The sequence below is a fragment of the Myotis brandtii genome, unplaced genomic scaffold, assembly GCF_000412655.1.
Source record: "Myotis brandtii unplaced genomic scaffold, ASM41265v1 scaffold230, whole genome shotgun sequence".
NCBI classification, from domain to species: Eukaryota; Metazoa; Chordata; class Mammalia; order Chiroptera; family Vespertilionidae; genus Myotis; species Myotis brandtii.
In genome coordinates, this window is record NW_005358650.1 from 3,762,399 (window position 1) to 3,776,569 (window position 14,171).

Below are 14,171 nucleotides of genomic sequence, written 5' to 3' on the forward strand. Positions count from 1 at the left end.
TAAAAAATTCCAACAACAAATTTGTTCCTTCCTTATGCCAAGGACTTCTTCAACAGCATGCCAAGGTCAAAGCTGATAGAACTCTAACACCCTGCCCTGGGACCCACTTTTATCTTCTCTGTAGTCATCCTGCAGACCAAGAGAGCACAACATAAGACAAAAACATTTTATATAATGTTTACATATAATAGGGGAACGTGGTTATAGATGTGATGGGAGAGCAGAGGGATTCCTTTCACAGTATTTAAAACCTGACATAATCTTAAGTTTCAAGGTAATTGCAATTTATGTATTCATTCCTTCTTTCATTCAACAAATGATAATTGAACACCTTTTATCTGCTGTGCACGGTTCTAGGTATTGTGGATGAAACAGTGGGTTTTATGGATAATGGCTCTGCTCTTATAACCCTGTATTACAGTGTAGAAATCAACAAGCAAGTATATATAAGGTAATTTCAGATAGTTGTAAGCATTCTGAAGACATTAAAGTAGAGAGATGTGGTAAAGAATCATTGAAATGATGCCAGTTAAGTGAACATGAAAAATGTCTATGGAAATGTTACATTTTGAACTGAAACGTGGATAATGAGGAGATAGTCATGTAAATATTTTGGTAAAGCATTCTATCAGCAGGGACAGCAAATATAAAGGCCCTTTTGCATGGTGAGCACATGTTTAAGAAACAGAAAGAAGGTAATGGCTGTTGAAGTGTAGTATGTAAGGCAGAAAGAATGAGGTTACAATATCAAGTCAGAGAAAGATGCATGTGGAGCTCCTACTTATGTTGGACATTCTTTCTGAATAGTGCTTTCTAAAGTTTTAAAGAACGCAACTACACAACAGTATATGGTAGAATGGATATACTGAGAGTCTCATCTTGAAGAGAAAGCAGGAAATTCAGATTCAGTCCTTATCAAAGCTCCTCTCCAATATGCCAGGTGTGCAAACTTCATGAGTTCTTATACCAGACCAGAGCATCAGGGAGACCCCAAAACTTATTGGGAATCTATTCATACTGTTTACTACTGATAAACATATTGTCCCAGTGTATCTTGACAATTGATGACTCAAGAATTTCTGTGCTGCACTTGAGAGTAGGAATTTTTCATATGCTGAGAACCCACATGCCTAGAATCCAGCCTCCTGGGTATTTCCTTCTGAGTATTATCACCTTTTCATGTGCTACCATGAATCGGATTGTAGACTATTATCCTCTCCCTCACTCTAAGGGTGGGTTAACGTCTTCTATTTATTTATCATTGCCAGTGGACTAACAGTGAAGATTTTATTTTCTTAGCTTTGTTTATTCCAGTTTCTAATCATTACTCAAACCAGAATTTTCTGATACAGCTTTGAATGACATTTCAAATATAAATATAGTACTCAAATTCACCAAGAAAATTTCATATATATATATATATATATATCCAAAGTCTTAGAACACACAAATATAGATTATATGTAAAGTGTTAAAGTAAAATATATTTGAGATTTATGGTCAAACCAATGAAGTTTTACTAGTAAATTGCACCTAGATGTGAGTTATTATAATTTATAAATGTTTTTCAAATTATAGAAGACATATAGTAATCATGTAGAAAATTTAGAAAGTATAGAAGAAATAAGAAAATAAGAATCAAAGTAAATTCCAGCAAATAGAGATGAATATTTGTAACAATATTTTATAATTCTTCACTGATTTTTTTGTACATCTACATATTACTAGATGGAGACCACAAATTTCTATCCTGTTATTTGCTTTAGTCATATAATCATTACAGAAAGCAACTCTAACTCATTGAAAATTCTCCAAAACCTCAATCTTTATGTTTATAGAATATTCCCATAAATTTTATAAATCTCTCTCTTACTAAGCATAAAATTAATTTCCAATTTCTTCTATTATAAAAAATGTGATAAAAGTATATTGAATTTTGTTATTACTTTATAAGAATTTTTTAAATTGTTAATTTATCTAATTTTCTGCAGTGTATGGGTATATCACTTCTTTAGAAATAAAGACTATAGAATTTTACTGATATTCCGATGTCTAATTTAGACTTTCATACTACAGCGGCTGAAACTATTTTCATATATTTCTAGACTAGAAAGGGCCCTTCTCATTATCTTACAGCCTAAAATATAAATGAAATGTCTGGATAGCCTGAGAAATAACTGCAAAGATAGTCTCCTACTAAGGACAATAAAGATAAAATATAAAAGGAAACTAGAATATTGATAATATCAAGAATCTATTATACCAATCTTGGACTTTTTTCCTCTATTCATTTTTTCCAGAAATAAATTAATAAGTAAAGTTCTACCTTGTTCAAATTATTTTTATTTGTTATCTCAGCTATTCATAGTTGTATAATTCCTAATTTATTTAACCTGAAAGGTTGACCATAATATACTTATTTTTATAAAATGATACAAGAAAATATCATTTATAGTATAATTTTTTGAAAGATTATGGAGAGAGATAGAAGTTTATACTAAGATAATGACAGTGGGGTGGTTCGATTCTCAGTAATTTCTTTAATTTTTATTTTTACCTGTTTTTTGTTATTTTTTCTAACATGATTTAATTTAGGAAAACTTGTTATCTTTATAATATTCAACATTTCTATACAGGAACACAAAACATTTCTCCATTCACTCCATTCTTTAGTACCTACTCTGCAAATAAATAATTTGCTTCAGATGCTTCTACCATACATCTCATTAAGTTTTCTTTCTTCACAGCTTTATGTTACTTATATTAATGAGAAAAGTCTTCTATGAAACATTCTCTTTCATTTTTAGTGTATACTGGAATCTTCTATGAGTTATAAAGTACAAGTTTAAAAAAATTTTCAGCTAATATAAGCAAATTATATAGAAAATATATTTTACCTTCCTCAGCTAATCATTATATCTATTATTTTTATTTTAAGTAATATTACATTGGCTGAAATGATTATGAAAATATTAAAAACTAATAATTATATGCATGTTGCATTTTTATTCATTTCAATGAAAATAACTTCTTCATTTTATAATTGATTATTATTTTGGATCTGGGCATAAAGGAGTCTATATCCTGATGTATGTAATATTATACATTAGACAATATACTACCACTAATAGTATCTTAGTATTATTATATTGTATATTAGTATTAATATACTACTAGTATATTATAGTATATTAGGTTAGTATTCTTCATGGATTTTGGAATTTGGGGGTTTTTCGGGGGGGAAGGGGGCATAAAAGTCACTGGGCAGTATTTTCATTTTTGTAACTTTCTTTTCATTCTCCCTCTCTTTCTTACTCTTCTCTCTCCCCTAAGGCCTCCTCAACAGGCCTCCTCTTCTTTTCCTTCTATTTTTCTCCTTCTCCCCTGCTTCCTCCTCCTCTTTCTAGCTCTCTCTCCCCTCCCCCTGCTCTCTTTCTTTCTCTTTCTCTCCAATCCCTAATCTATTTAACACTTTTTGCCATCAAGAACTAGCGCTTTCTTCTATAATGAAAAGACTCTCATGGAGTAGCTATGGTGACCTCATCATAAGTTAATCAAATCCAGCAATACATTAAAAAGATCATATACCATGACCAAGTGGGATTTATTCTGGGATTGCAAGGCTGATACAATATTCACAAATCAAGAATGAGATACATCACATAAACAAATTAGAGGACAAAAATCACATGATCAAATTAATTGACACAAAAAAAGCATTCAACAAAATCCAACACCTTTTTTTGATAAAAACTCACAGCTAAGTGTGAATAGATGGACCATACCTCAACATAATAAAGGCCATATATGACAAACCTACAGCCAACATCATACTCATTGGGCAAAAACTAAAACCATTTCATCTAAGAACAGGAATGAGATAGGAATGTCTGCCTTCACCACTATTATTCAATATAGTACCCACTGAAGTAATAGCCTCAGTGATCAGACAAGAAGAAAAAGTAAAAGGCATCTAAATTGGAAAGGAGGAAGTAAAACTGTCTTTATTTGCAGATGACATAATATTGTACATAGAAAACTCTAAAGACTCCATCAAAAAAACTACTAGATTTATTAAATGAATCTGGCAACGTAGCAGAATACAAAATTAACACCCAGAAATCAATGGCATTTTTATACACCAATAATGAATTCTCAGAAAGAGAAACTAAACAAACAATCCCATTTACCATAGCAACAACAAAAAAATAAGACACCTAAGAATAAACTTAATCATGGAGGTAATAAACATGTACTTGGAAAACTACAGGATGTTGAAAAAAGAGACAGAGGAAGATATAAACAAGTGGGAGAATATACCATGTTCATGGATTGGTAGAATTCACATCATTAAAATGTCCATACTACCCAAAGCAATGTATAGATTAAATGCAATCCATATTAAAATATCAATGGCATATTTTACAGATCTAGAACAAACACTCCAAAAATTTATATGGAACTAAAATACCCTGAACAGCCACAGCAATCTTGAGAAAGAAGAACAAAGTTGGAGGAATCGCAATACCAAATATCAAGTTATACTACAATGCCACTGTACTCAATGAAGCCTGGAACTGGCACAAGAACAGGCATATAGATCAATGAAACAGATCAGAGACTCCAGAAATTGACCCAAGCCATTATGCTCAATTAATACTGTGACAAAGGAGGCAAGAGACTATCTTTTCAATAAATGGTGCTGGGAAAACTGAACGGGTACATGCCAAAAAATGAAACTAGACCACCAACATACAGCATATGTAAGAATAAACTCAAATTACATAAAAAACCTAAATGTAAGTTGTGAAGCCATAAAAATCTTAGAAGAAACTATAGGCAGCAAAATCTCAGACATCTCTTGTAGCAATATGTTTAGCACTACATCTCCTAGGGCAAAGGGAAGTAAGGAGAAAATAAACAAATGGACTACATCAAACTAAAAAGCTTCTGCACAGCAAAAGAAACCATCAACAAAGTGAAAGAAGAATCCACTGTGTGGGAGAATATATATGGCAATGATACATCTCATAAGGAGTGAAATTTCAAAATATATAAGAAACTCATACAACTTAACAAACAGAAGACAGACAATCCCATTAAAAAATGGGCAAAGGACCTAAATAGACACTTCTCCAAAGTGACATTCAGATGGCCAAGAGACATATGAAAAAATGCTCAAAGTCACTGATCATCAGAGAGAGGCAAATTAAAATAACAATGAGGTATCATCTCCCACCTGTCAGAATGGCTACCATCAACAAAATACAAGTCTTGGTGAAATTATAGAGAAAAAGGAACCCTAGTACACTGCTGGTGGGAATACAGACTGATGCAGCCACTGTAAAAAAAACAGTATGGAGTTTCCTCAAAAAATTAAAAATAGAACTCCCATTTGACTCAGTGATACTACTTCTAGGAATATATCCTAAGAAACCTGAAACACCCATCAGAAAGAATATATGCATCTCTATATTCATAGCAGCACAATTCACAATAGCTAAGATTTGGAAACAGCCCAGGTGCCCATCAGCAGATGAGTGGATCAAAAAGCTGTGGTACCTTTACACAATGGAATATTATGTGGAGGTAAAAAAAAGAAGAAACTCTTACCATTTGCAATCACATGGATGGACCTGGAGATTATTATACTAAGCGAAATAAGCCAGTCAGAGAAAGATAAGTATCACATGATCTTACTTACATGTGGAATCTAATGAACAAAATAATCTGATGAACAAAACAGATCGAGACACATAAAACCATGAACAGACTGATGATTTTCAGAGGAAACTTATATGCATACTAATTGACCCAGTGCACAGATTCATGCACATTAAAAGGAAATTAATTAGAAGGTGGACAGCGGGGCAGGACTGGGCAAGATGGGCTGGACATGCCCTGGAGCCAACCTCCCACAGTCCCTCCCCAGCCGGCCGCACCTGGGGCGACACTGGGGCTCGAAGGGCATCTGTGGAGTGAGCAGGGTCCTTCTGGCAGGTGGGGGTCTCTCTGCCTAGTCTGAAGAGATCGGGCAGAAACCAGCAGTCCGACATCCCCTGAGGGGTCCCAGAGTGCAAGAGGGCACTCTGCAAAGTTGCTGTTGTACAGGGTATGGAATGCAAATGCAAGTGTGCAGTAAACCAGATTCAGGGCCAACAGTGTCCCAACAACATAACCCATGGCTGAAGGTGTAATTTTATGGCCCTGTGAGGAATTTGGCTCCCTCCTCTCTAGTTTTGGGGTGTGTCACTCTAGGACAGCTGCTGCCAAGTCACTGTAGCTCGGCAGTTCCTGTGTTAAGCATCTATCCCTTGGTGGTCACTGTGCATCATAGTGACTGGTCGGACAGTAGGGGGGACACTTAGCATTTTAGCTTTATATATATATATATATAGACTAGAGGCCCGATGCACAAAATTTGTGCAAGAGTAGGCCTTACTTCCCTCCAGCCACCAGCACCCAGGACCTGGGCTTTTCTCACAGAGGGAGGCCCCGCCCACCCACCACAGACTGCCGGTTGGTGGCCTGGGCCTCCCTCTTTGGGGTAATCATGGAGCCCCCCAATTGATCGCCCCACCAGCTGGTGTTCTGGGCCTCCCTCTGCAGGGCGATCATGGGGCAATGGCCAGGCCTCCAACAAATAGCATCGCACCTGCCTTGGCTGGCCTGGCACTGGTGAGTGTCATAGTGTAGTCCTGGATGGTCATCCAGATGGTTGTCTGGATGGCCAATTTGCATATTACCCTTTTATTGTATAGGATATGCATAGCCCATGGATACAGAAATAGTGTGGTGAAGGCTTGGGAGGAGTGGGTGCAGGGAGGAGGGGATCAATGGGAAAACAAGCAAACCAAGGGGACATCTGTAATACTTTCAATAATAAAGATACGTTTTTTAAAAAGATATTAGGAATAAAGTAGCTCATACATATCTATGTTCTGGAGCTTCAAACACCAACATGCCTAGGAAATCACATGCAGAATCTAAAAACTAGGGAAATCAGGAAATGATAATCATTTGACTTTTAAAATGCAATTAGCACTCTTTTTCTCCCAGATAGAATGTAATTGAGCAGATTTCCCATTATCCAATATGGAGCATCTAATCTATGGGGCAAGATTTTCTTACCTTGTCACCTTAGGAAGATTAAATGTCTATATTGAGGTTATGCCTGTAGCTCCAGGACAAATTCTTGCTCTGAGTAATAACCAAAGTTTATATAAACTTATGTGGCATGAGCCATAGCACTTATTAACCAAAAACACTACAGAAGCTGCTTTTCTTAAGGGAGAGAAGCACTTAGAGTTTTGTAGATACCTCTTGGTACACCTATTCTTGACCTTTTAATTTTGATTCACCTATAAGTATCTTTGATATATTTATTTTAGGTTTATATTTGTATTAACCACAACCTCATTATTCTCTTCATTGCTGTGAGTATACCAATCTGTTCTCTAGTCCCCCTAGATCTGGGGTCCTCAAACTACGGCCCGTGGGCCACATGCAAATACAAATATTGTATTTGTTCCCGTTTTGTTTTTTACTTCAAAATAAGATATGTGCAGTATGCATAGGAATTTGCTCATAGTTTGTTTTTTTTTTAACTATAGTCTGGCCCTCCAACGGTCTGAGGGACAGTGAACTGGCCCCCTGTTTAAAAAGTTTGAGGACCCCTGCCCTAGATAAAAACTTAAAAAAATAAAAATAAATGTTTGAGAATTTCTGGCCTTATAGCAATTACTAATCACAAGACTGATTATATTTACTATATTTCTTTTTTGAATCTATATAACTTTATTTCCTAAAATTTCACAAGCAAAGCTATGGTCCAAGAAAAATGAAGGATTATGTAACTAGGAGCTAGGAAAATGGAAGTGTAAATATCAACTCTAATTTAAATCATCTAGATTGGCCAGGCCGGATGTCTGAACTTCCATGTGTAACTGCCTAGATTTATGGCTCTAGCTGTGTGACATGAGGTACACATTTTCATAAAGGACCACAGACTTTATAAAAGCAGGAAAATGACTCTTCTGAAAGAAAACTAAAGGTGCTTGTTTTATAAAAATAAATGTTGGGCCAAATGTTCATCCTTTATTATTCTCCCATAGGAGTTTTACAAGATGAGAATCTGGCATTTATTAGCAGGTCATTTAGGGGTCGGTGGCTGTGGGAACCCAGACTCTTTGTCTGCATTTTATCTTCACCATATGATTTTGGTATGAGTATTAAAGTCTCATAAAGTATAATATGTCATGAATATTTAATGATTACATTTTTAAAAACAACACAAGTTAAATCACCTGTTATAATGTTATATTATCAATAAAAGCCCATTTAAATCTTCATTAGGTATTTTAAAATTAGTTGTTGGTTTGAGTACTCATTAGTAATGGGTAATACACATGTGTGTGTCTGTATAACAGTATGTTCTGAGTGAATTCAACTATTGAATACAACTTTAACCTTTGTCTCCTCAGTTGGATGTTTGAATATATAAGTAATTTAAATTCATGCAACATTTTTAAATGGCTTTATAATAAATAATATAACACAAGTATAAAATGTATTTGCTAATCTGCTTGATAATCAGACAAATCTACTCTAAAATATTCCTATTAAATTAATAAATTCAGCCAAATCTATGATGGTAAAGCAGAAAGAAAAGTCTCTTGTTAGAACAATTTGTCAAAAGTATTTAGAATGAGTCTATTTGAACTTTGTGCTGCATTCAATGCAACCTGAGAAGGTGCGATTCCCAATGTCTGCTAAGTTTAACAAAGAATACCTCACAGGTAGAGAAAATGTTAAGGCAATCTGGAAGTAGACACAGAATGGCATCTTGATAAAAACACAGGGCTTGGGTTCAGAAGAGGAGCTTCTGAGTTCTGGTTTTTGCCACTTATTGTGCAAGTCACAACCTCTCTGGGTCCCCGTTTCTTCTTCTCTTAGATGGGCCTTGGAATAATGTGTGTAACATATGTCTGAGTGCCCCAGGCACTCTGACCTCCTTGCTGTTCCTCAAAAACACCAAGCACCTCGGCCCTAGGGCCTTTGGAGAGGCTCTTCCCCCTTCCTGGAATGCTCTTTCCCTCAATCTCCGTATGGACAGCTGCCTCTCTTCCTTCAAGTTTGGCTTAAAATTCCCCCAAGCCCATGCCCAGCTCCATGGAAAGCTAGGAAAGAGGTAGCCAGTGTCTTCGCTTTTCATATGGGAGACTGGCTCTGCCTCCATTCAAGATCCAAAAGATACAGAATTCCTTTGCGCAGACAAAATATTAACTTCAAGACACTGCAAAATCTTTAAATAATTACCACTCCACATGATGGGTAAACCCAGAAACTTCTAAGAAATGAGTAACAGTCCATCTAGATCAGCGATTTTCAACCTTTTTCATCTCATGGCACACATAAACTAATTACTAAGATTCTGCAGCACACCAAAAAATATATTTTTTGCCAATCTGACAAAAAACATAGGAATCATTTTGATTCATTCACACCAGATGGCTATTGATGTGCTGCCTGTTGTCATTTTTTTATTTGACAATCTAAGGAAAAAGAGGTCAGTGCCCCTGACTAAATAGTCAGGTATTGCATGTTTTAAAAATACTTGCAGTACACCAGTTGAAAACTCTTGATCTAGAGATATCTAAATAATAATAAACTAGGCCCATTTAAATTCTTTACTTTGTGAGTCTATGTCAGGCAATATTTTAATTTGTTTGGATAACAACAGGAAAAACTTATTGGGCACAAATTACATGTTAAACAGTTTGCTTTATATACATTATTTCTATTCTTTACATAACTCTTCTGGTTATATTATCTCTATAGATGAGAAAGCTGAGGTTCAAAGAGATAAAAATAATTGTCATAGGGAATTGTTGTCTCTGTTCTACAGTTAGTCACTTATCTGGTACCTACCATGTGTTATCAGGTGCAAGCATATGTTCTCCTTCCTCACTACATTTTTCCATATTCATCATATAAATGGGTACACAAAAAATGTAAAACAAACAAAAAAAGAAAAATAACAGACAATTATTTGGTAAGTTCAAATTTGACTAGAGCACTGTTTAATACTTTATTTCTTCATTTTTCCTTGCCTTTTTTTCTATTTTTATTTCAATTTTTTAACTTACTCCAATTTTATACTTCAGTGCCTCAAATCCTCTAGGTAAGAAATTTATTTCAATAATTTGGTTACTAAACTATAGACTATGCAAGACATTAAACCAAACTTAATATTAAAACATAAGTACATACTAGTTTCTTATTCCTATAAGTGTAAAATATAACATGATTTTAAAATATTTGTATATTCTGGCAGGTATATGGTAGCATGAGAGCACTGTCTTTGGAGTCAATATGGCTTTGATTCAAAATTAAGTGTCAGAAGATAGTTCCTTCTGTATAAAAAATGAAACAATGCTGACTTTATAGGGTTGCTGCAAGTGTTTTTATGAGATCATATATGTAAAGCACCTAGCACAGTCTAACACATAGTAGGAATTCTGTCATAAAGATGTCTGATTTGTCCCTGTGTGGCCATAATGGCATGTTCAGAATCCATGAACTATCATTAAGCAGCAAAACCTCAAATGCTATAGATCTACTCTGTTAAGGTAGGACAGTCTGACTCATCTGTTGTTTTGTTTATGCCCAGAATCCTTTGCCCCTTCTTTGGGGACCAGCATCCTATTGTTCTTTGAGGCAGCATCCATCTACTACTCTGAGTCCATGCTGCTGGCATCTTTTAAGTTGCAGGATCCAATTGTGTCGGAAGACAAGCTACCCCTCACTTTTTCAATTACATGAGTGAATCTTTGTGGCAGACTTCAAACATGGCCCTCAAGAATCCAATTTCAGGAAGTGAGCAATAATACAGCTTCCTAGTATCCATGCTTTTGTGTTATCCCTTCCCCTTGAATGTGGGCTAAGGGCTTGCTTCTAATGAATAGCATAAAGCACAGGTGATGGGTGTCAATTCCACGATTTGTTTACAAAAGACTGACCTCTGTCTTAATGGCATACTCCTCTATTGCCATGTGGGCCTGCACCTTGAAGACGCAAGCTGTCAGGTGGGTGAGGTCAAGCATTGAATAACGAAGCAATCTCTGGGCAACAGCAAGGGAGGAGGGCGAGCCTTCAGCCCCAGGAGCTGACTGCTGCCATTGGAATGCTGCGTCCGTCCGGAGTCCCTGCTCTTTCACAGCAGATAGTCGAACCCAGTTCCCTCCACCTGGCAGGGACCAGGAGACTGACTGGGGCGGGGCCTCCATGAGGACGGAAATTTGCTAGGACGGTGGTGTAAGCCGGATCATGTACTGACAAGTCCAGCATACGATGAACCTGTCAACCAGGGTGCCCAGGTGTTTCTCATCGCGGGACTCGCCAGACTCCCGAGATCACGTGAAATCGGGCTTTGGGGGAGGAGCGTCCGCAGCAGCGTCTCCGGCCTGCCTGTTTTTGTCGTCTTTGCTGGTCCTGATGCTTCGTTCATCCTAGTCCATCCTCTTCCTGACCCTCTAGCTGTACCCAGACTTACTCCCTATCCCCCACACGCAATCCCTTCACATTGGAACGGTCATGGGAGGCCGTGCTGGCACCTTCATCGCAGCCCCGGGAGAGACCAGGACGCAGAGGACCCAGCTGAGCTGTGCCCATGTTCCCGGCCCACAGAACATATGGGTGTTCTTTTAAGAAGGTATGTTTTGGGGGCAATCTATTACATCGCAATAGGTAACTAACACAATTAATTTAAGTCGCTTGGATTGGGCTTCTATCCCTAGCATTTAAAAGATTCTGGACAAGTGATCTGCTATGTTTTCTGGTCGGGTCAGCCTTGATCTTTCCCCTTAAGGGGGTGGCCTGTCGGCATCAGAGAACCCAGGCGACCTTGCCTCGGAGGGGCCCGGCTGAAGGGGCAGGGCAGCGGGGTGAACAGAAGTTCTGCGCGGGGTGGGGAGGCCATGGCGTCCGGCATAACTGGCTGTCGGGGGTGAATGTCCTGCTGGTGATGGCCTGCGGGAGCCTGGTGTTTGTGCTGCTATTTATTTTTGTGAAAAGGCAAATCATGAGCTTTGCGATGAAATCCCGAAGGGGACCTCACGTCCCTGTGGGACACAATGCCCCCAAGGGGAGATTGATATTCGACTATCCAGGGTTCAGGATATCAAGTATGAACCCTGCGCCTTGCAGATGATGATGCAAGACTGCTGCAGCTGGACGCCCAGGGAAATCAGAGTTGCTACAACTATTTATACAGGATGAAAGCTCTAGATGCCATGCATGCCTCTGAAATCCCATTTCATGCTGAAGGCCGGCATCCCCGTTCCTGAACGGACAGGGGTTTTCGCTCGTGCCTGTTAGATCTTCGAAACACTAGTACTCCTTTCAAGGGTGTGCGCAAGGCCCTCATGATACCCTGGATGGGTATCAATCTCATAGCTGGATGCCTATGAGACAGCCCGCTATGGGACTGGGGTCTTTGGCCAGAGAGAGAACCTGCGCTATCAGGAGGTCCTGAATGAGCTGGCCAGGGTGTGAGTTTAGAGGGAACAGGTCAAAGGGGACTGGTTAGAGAATATAGTGGTGCTGTACTGTTCCTATAGTGAGCTGGCCTTCATAAAGCAATATGAACAAAATCCATGATAACGTAGGAATTGTCAGGTCCTAGACTATTTGAACTGCCTTTCGCTCACACTGGAAGGTAGATGCTCTTCTACAAGCTACCAGGAGAAGCTCTCCTGCTTTTGTACACCTCTATTTCTGATTGGTGCAAACAGAATAGTTCTTCAGCAGACAGAGATGCCTTCTCTTCCAGGGTCCCAGGGTCCTCCTTCAGTGTCTTGGCCTGATAAGAATAAGATTTAAATGCCACCCATTTTTATTACCACTTTAAGCATTGCTAACGCTCTCTGAAACAAAAGACATCACTATAGAGTCAGCTGATGAGTATTTGTGTGATAGGAGAGGAATCACGACTTTCTGGGAATGTTTTAAATGTATACTAACATGGCTTCATTATGTTGTTAATGCAAATGTTAAAATGAAAAGGTAAAGAGGATAAGCCAATTTAGAATGAAAAGTGAATAGCATGAAAAGAAAGAATTCATCTGTTTTCTGATATGTTGACTATGGCTCTTTCTCAAATGATAAGGGGTATGTCTGTCCTGTCTTTTCTCTGTTCCTAAAAATAAACTACCTTGTTCCTACTAAAAAAAAAATAAAAGATCTGGACAATTAATCTTGGAAATACTTATCCATGGATTAGAAAGGAGCAGCATTAAGCAAAGATGAACTTTGAGTAACACACTCAATGTTGTAACTGTCTAAATAAGTGACACCACATGAATTCTTATCCAGAGTACTTTATTCCTCACTCTTCACTTTAACCAAAAGGAGATCATGTTTAAATACACACACACACACACAAAAAAAAAAACTTTAAAAAGTTTAGGAATAGCTTAAATTCACTCACCAGTTAAGTACTTTAAAACTTTCTGAAAATATGTAGGAATTACCAAAGATGAAAAGTTCTCTCAGAAGAGTTAAAAAAAAATAGTTTTCCCTAAGGAGTATTGAAAGAGTAAGATATGACTGAACAAGTTTTAGAGATAGGATATGCAAATTCAGGTTTTTATTTGTTTTTTTTTCTTATAGAATTAGAAAATCACTACATAGTAGACTGAAAATAATTTGTTTGATGCTGGGGATATTTTGATGTAGGGAACATTTATCAAAACTAAGTACAGCCTGGCTGGTGTTGCTCAATGGTTGAGGTTTGACCTATGAACAAGGGGGTCACGGTAACCAGTCAGGGTACATGCTGGGGCTGCGGGCTCAATCCCTGGGGGGGTGGGGGAGGGGTAGTTGCAGGAGACAGCCAATCAATCAATAATGATTCTCTCTCATCATTGAGGTTTCTGTCTCTCCCTCTCCCTTCCTCCCTGAAATCAATAAAAATATATTTTTAAAAAGACCTAAGTACAAATGACAAAGTAGAACTAGCACCTCAGCTGAAATATGTGTATGAAGCAAATGTGTAACTCTAAGCAAGCTATGTGTGGTATTGCAAGTCCTTACCACCAAAGGGGGCCTTAGAAATGTTTTAATTCAATCTAATTTGTTTTATAGGTGAGGAAACTGAGGCCCAAATTAAT

General features: G+C 37.6%; 1 pseudogene; it reads left to right on the forward strand.

Moving 5' to 3' along the window:
- The first annotated feature begins 11,961 nt into the window (after positions 1-11,961).
- LOC102252682 lies at positions 11,962-12,555 on the forward strand (annotated as a pseudogene).
- The last annotated feature ends 1,616 nt before the right edge of the window (positions 12,556-14,171 follow it).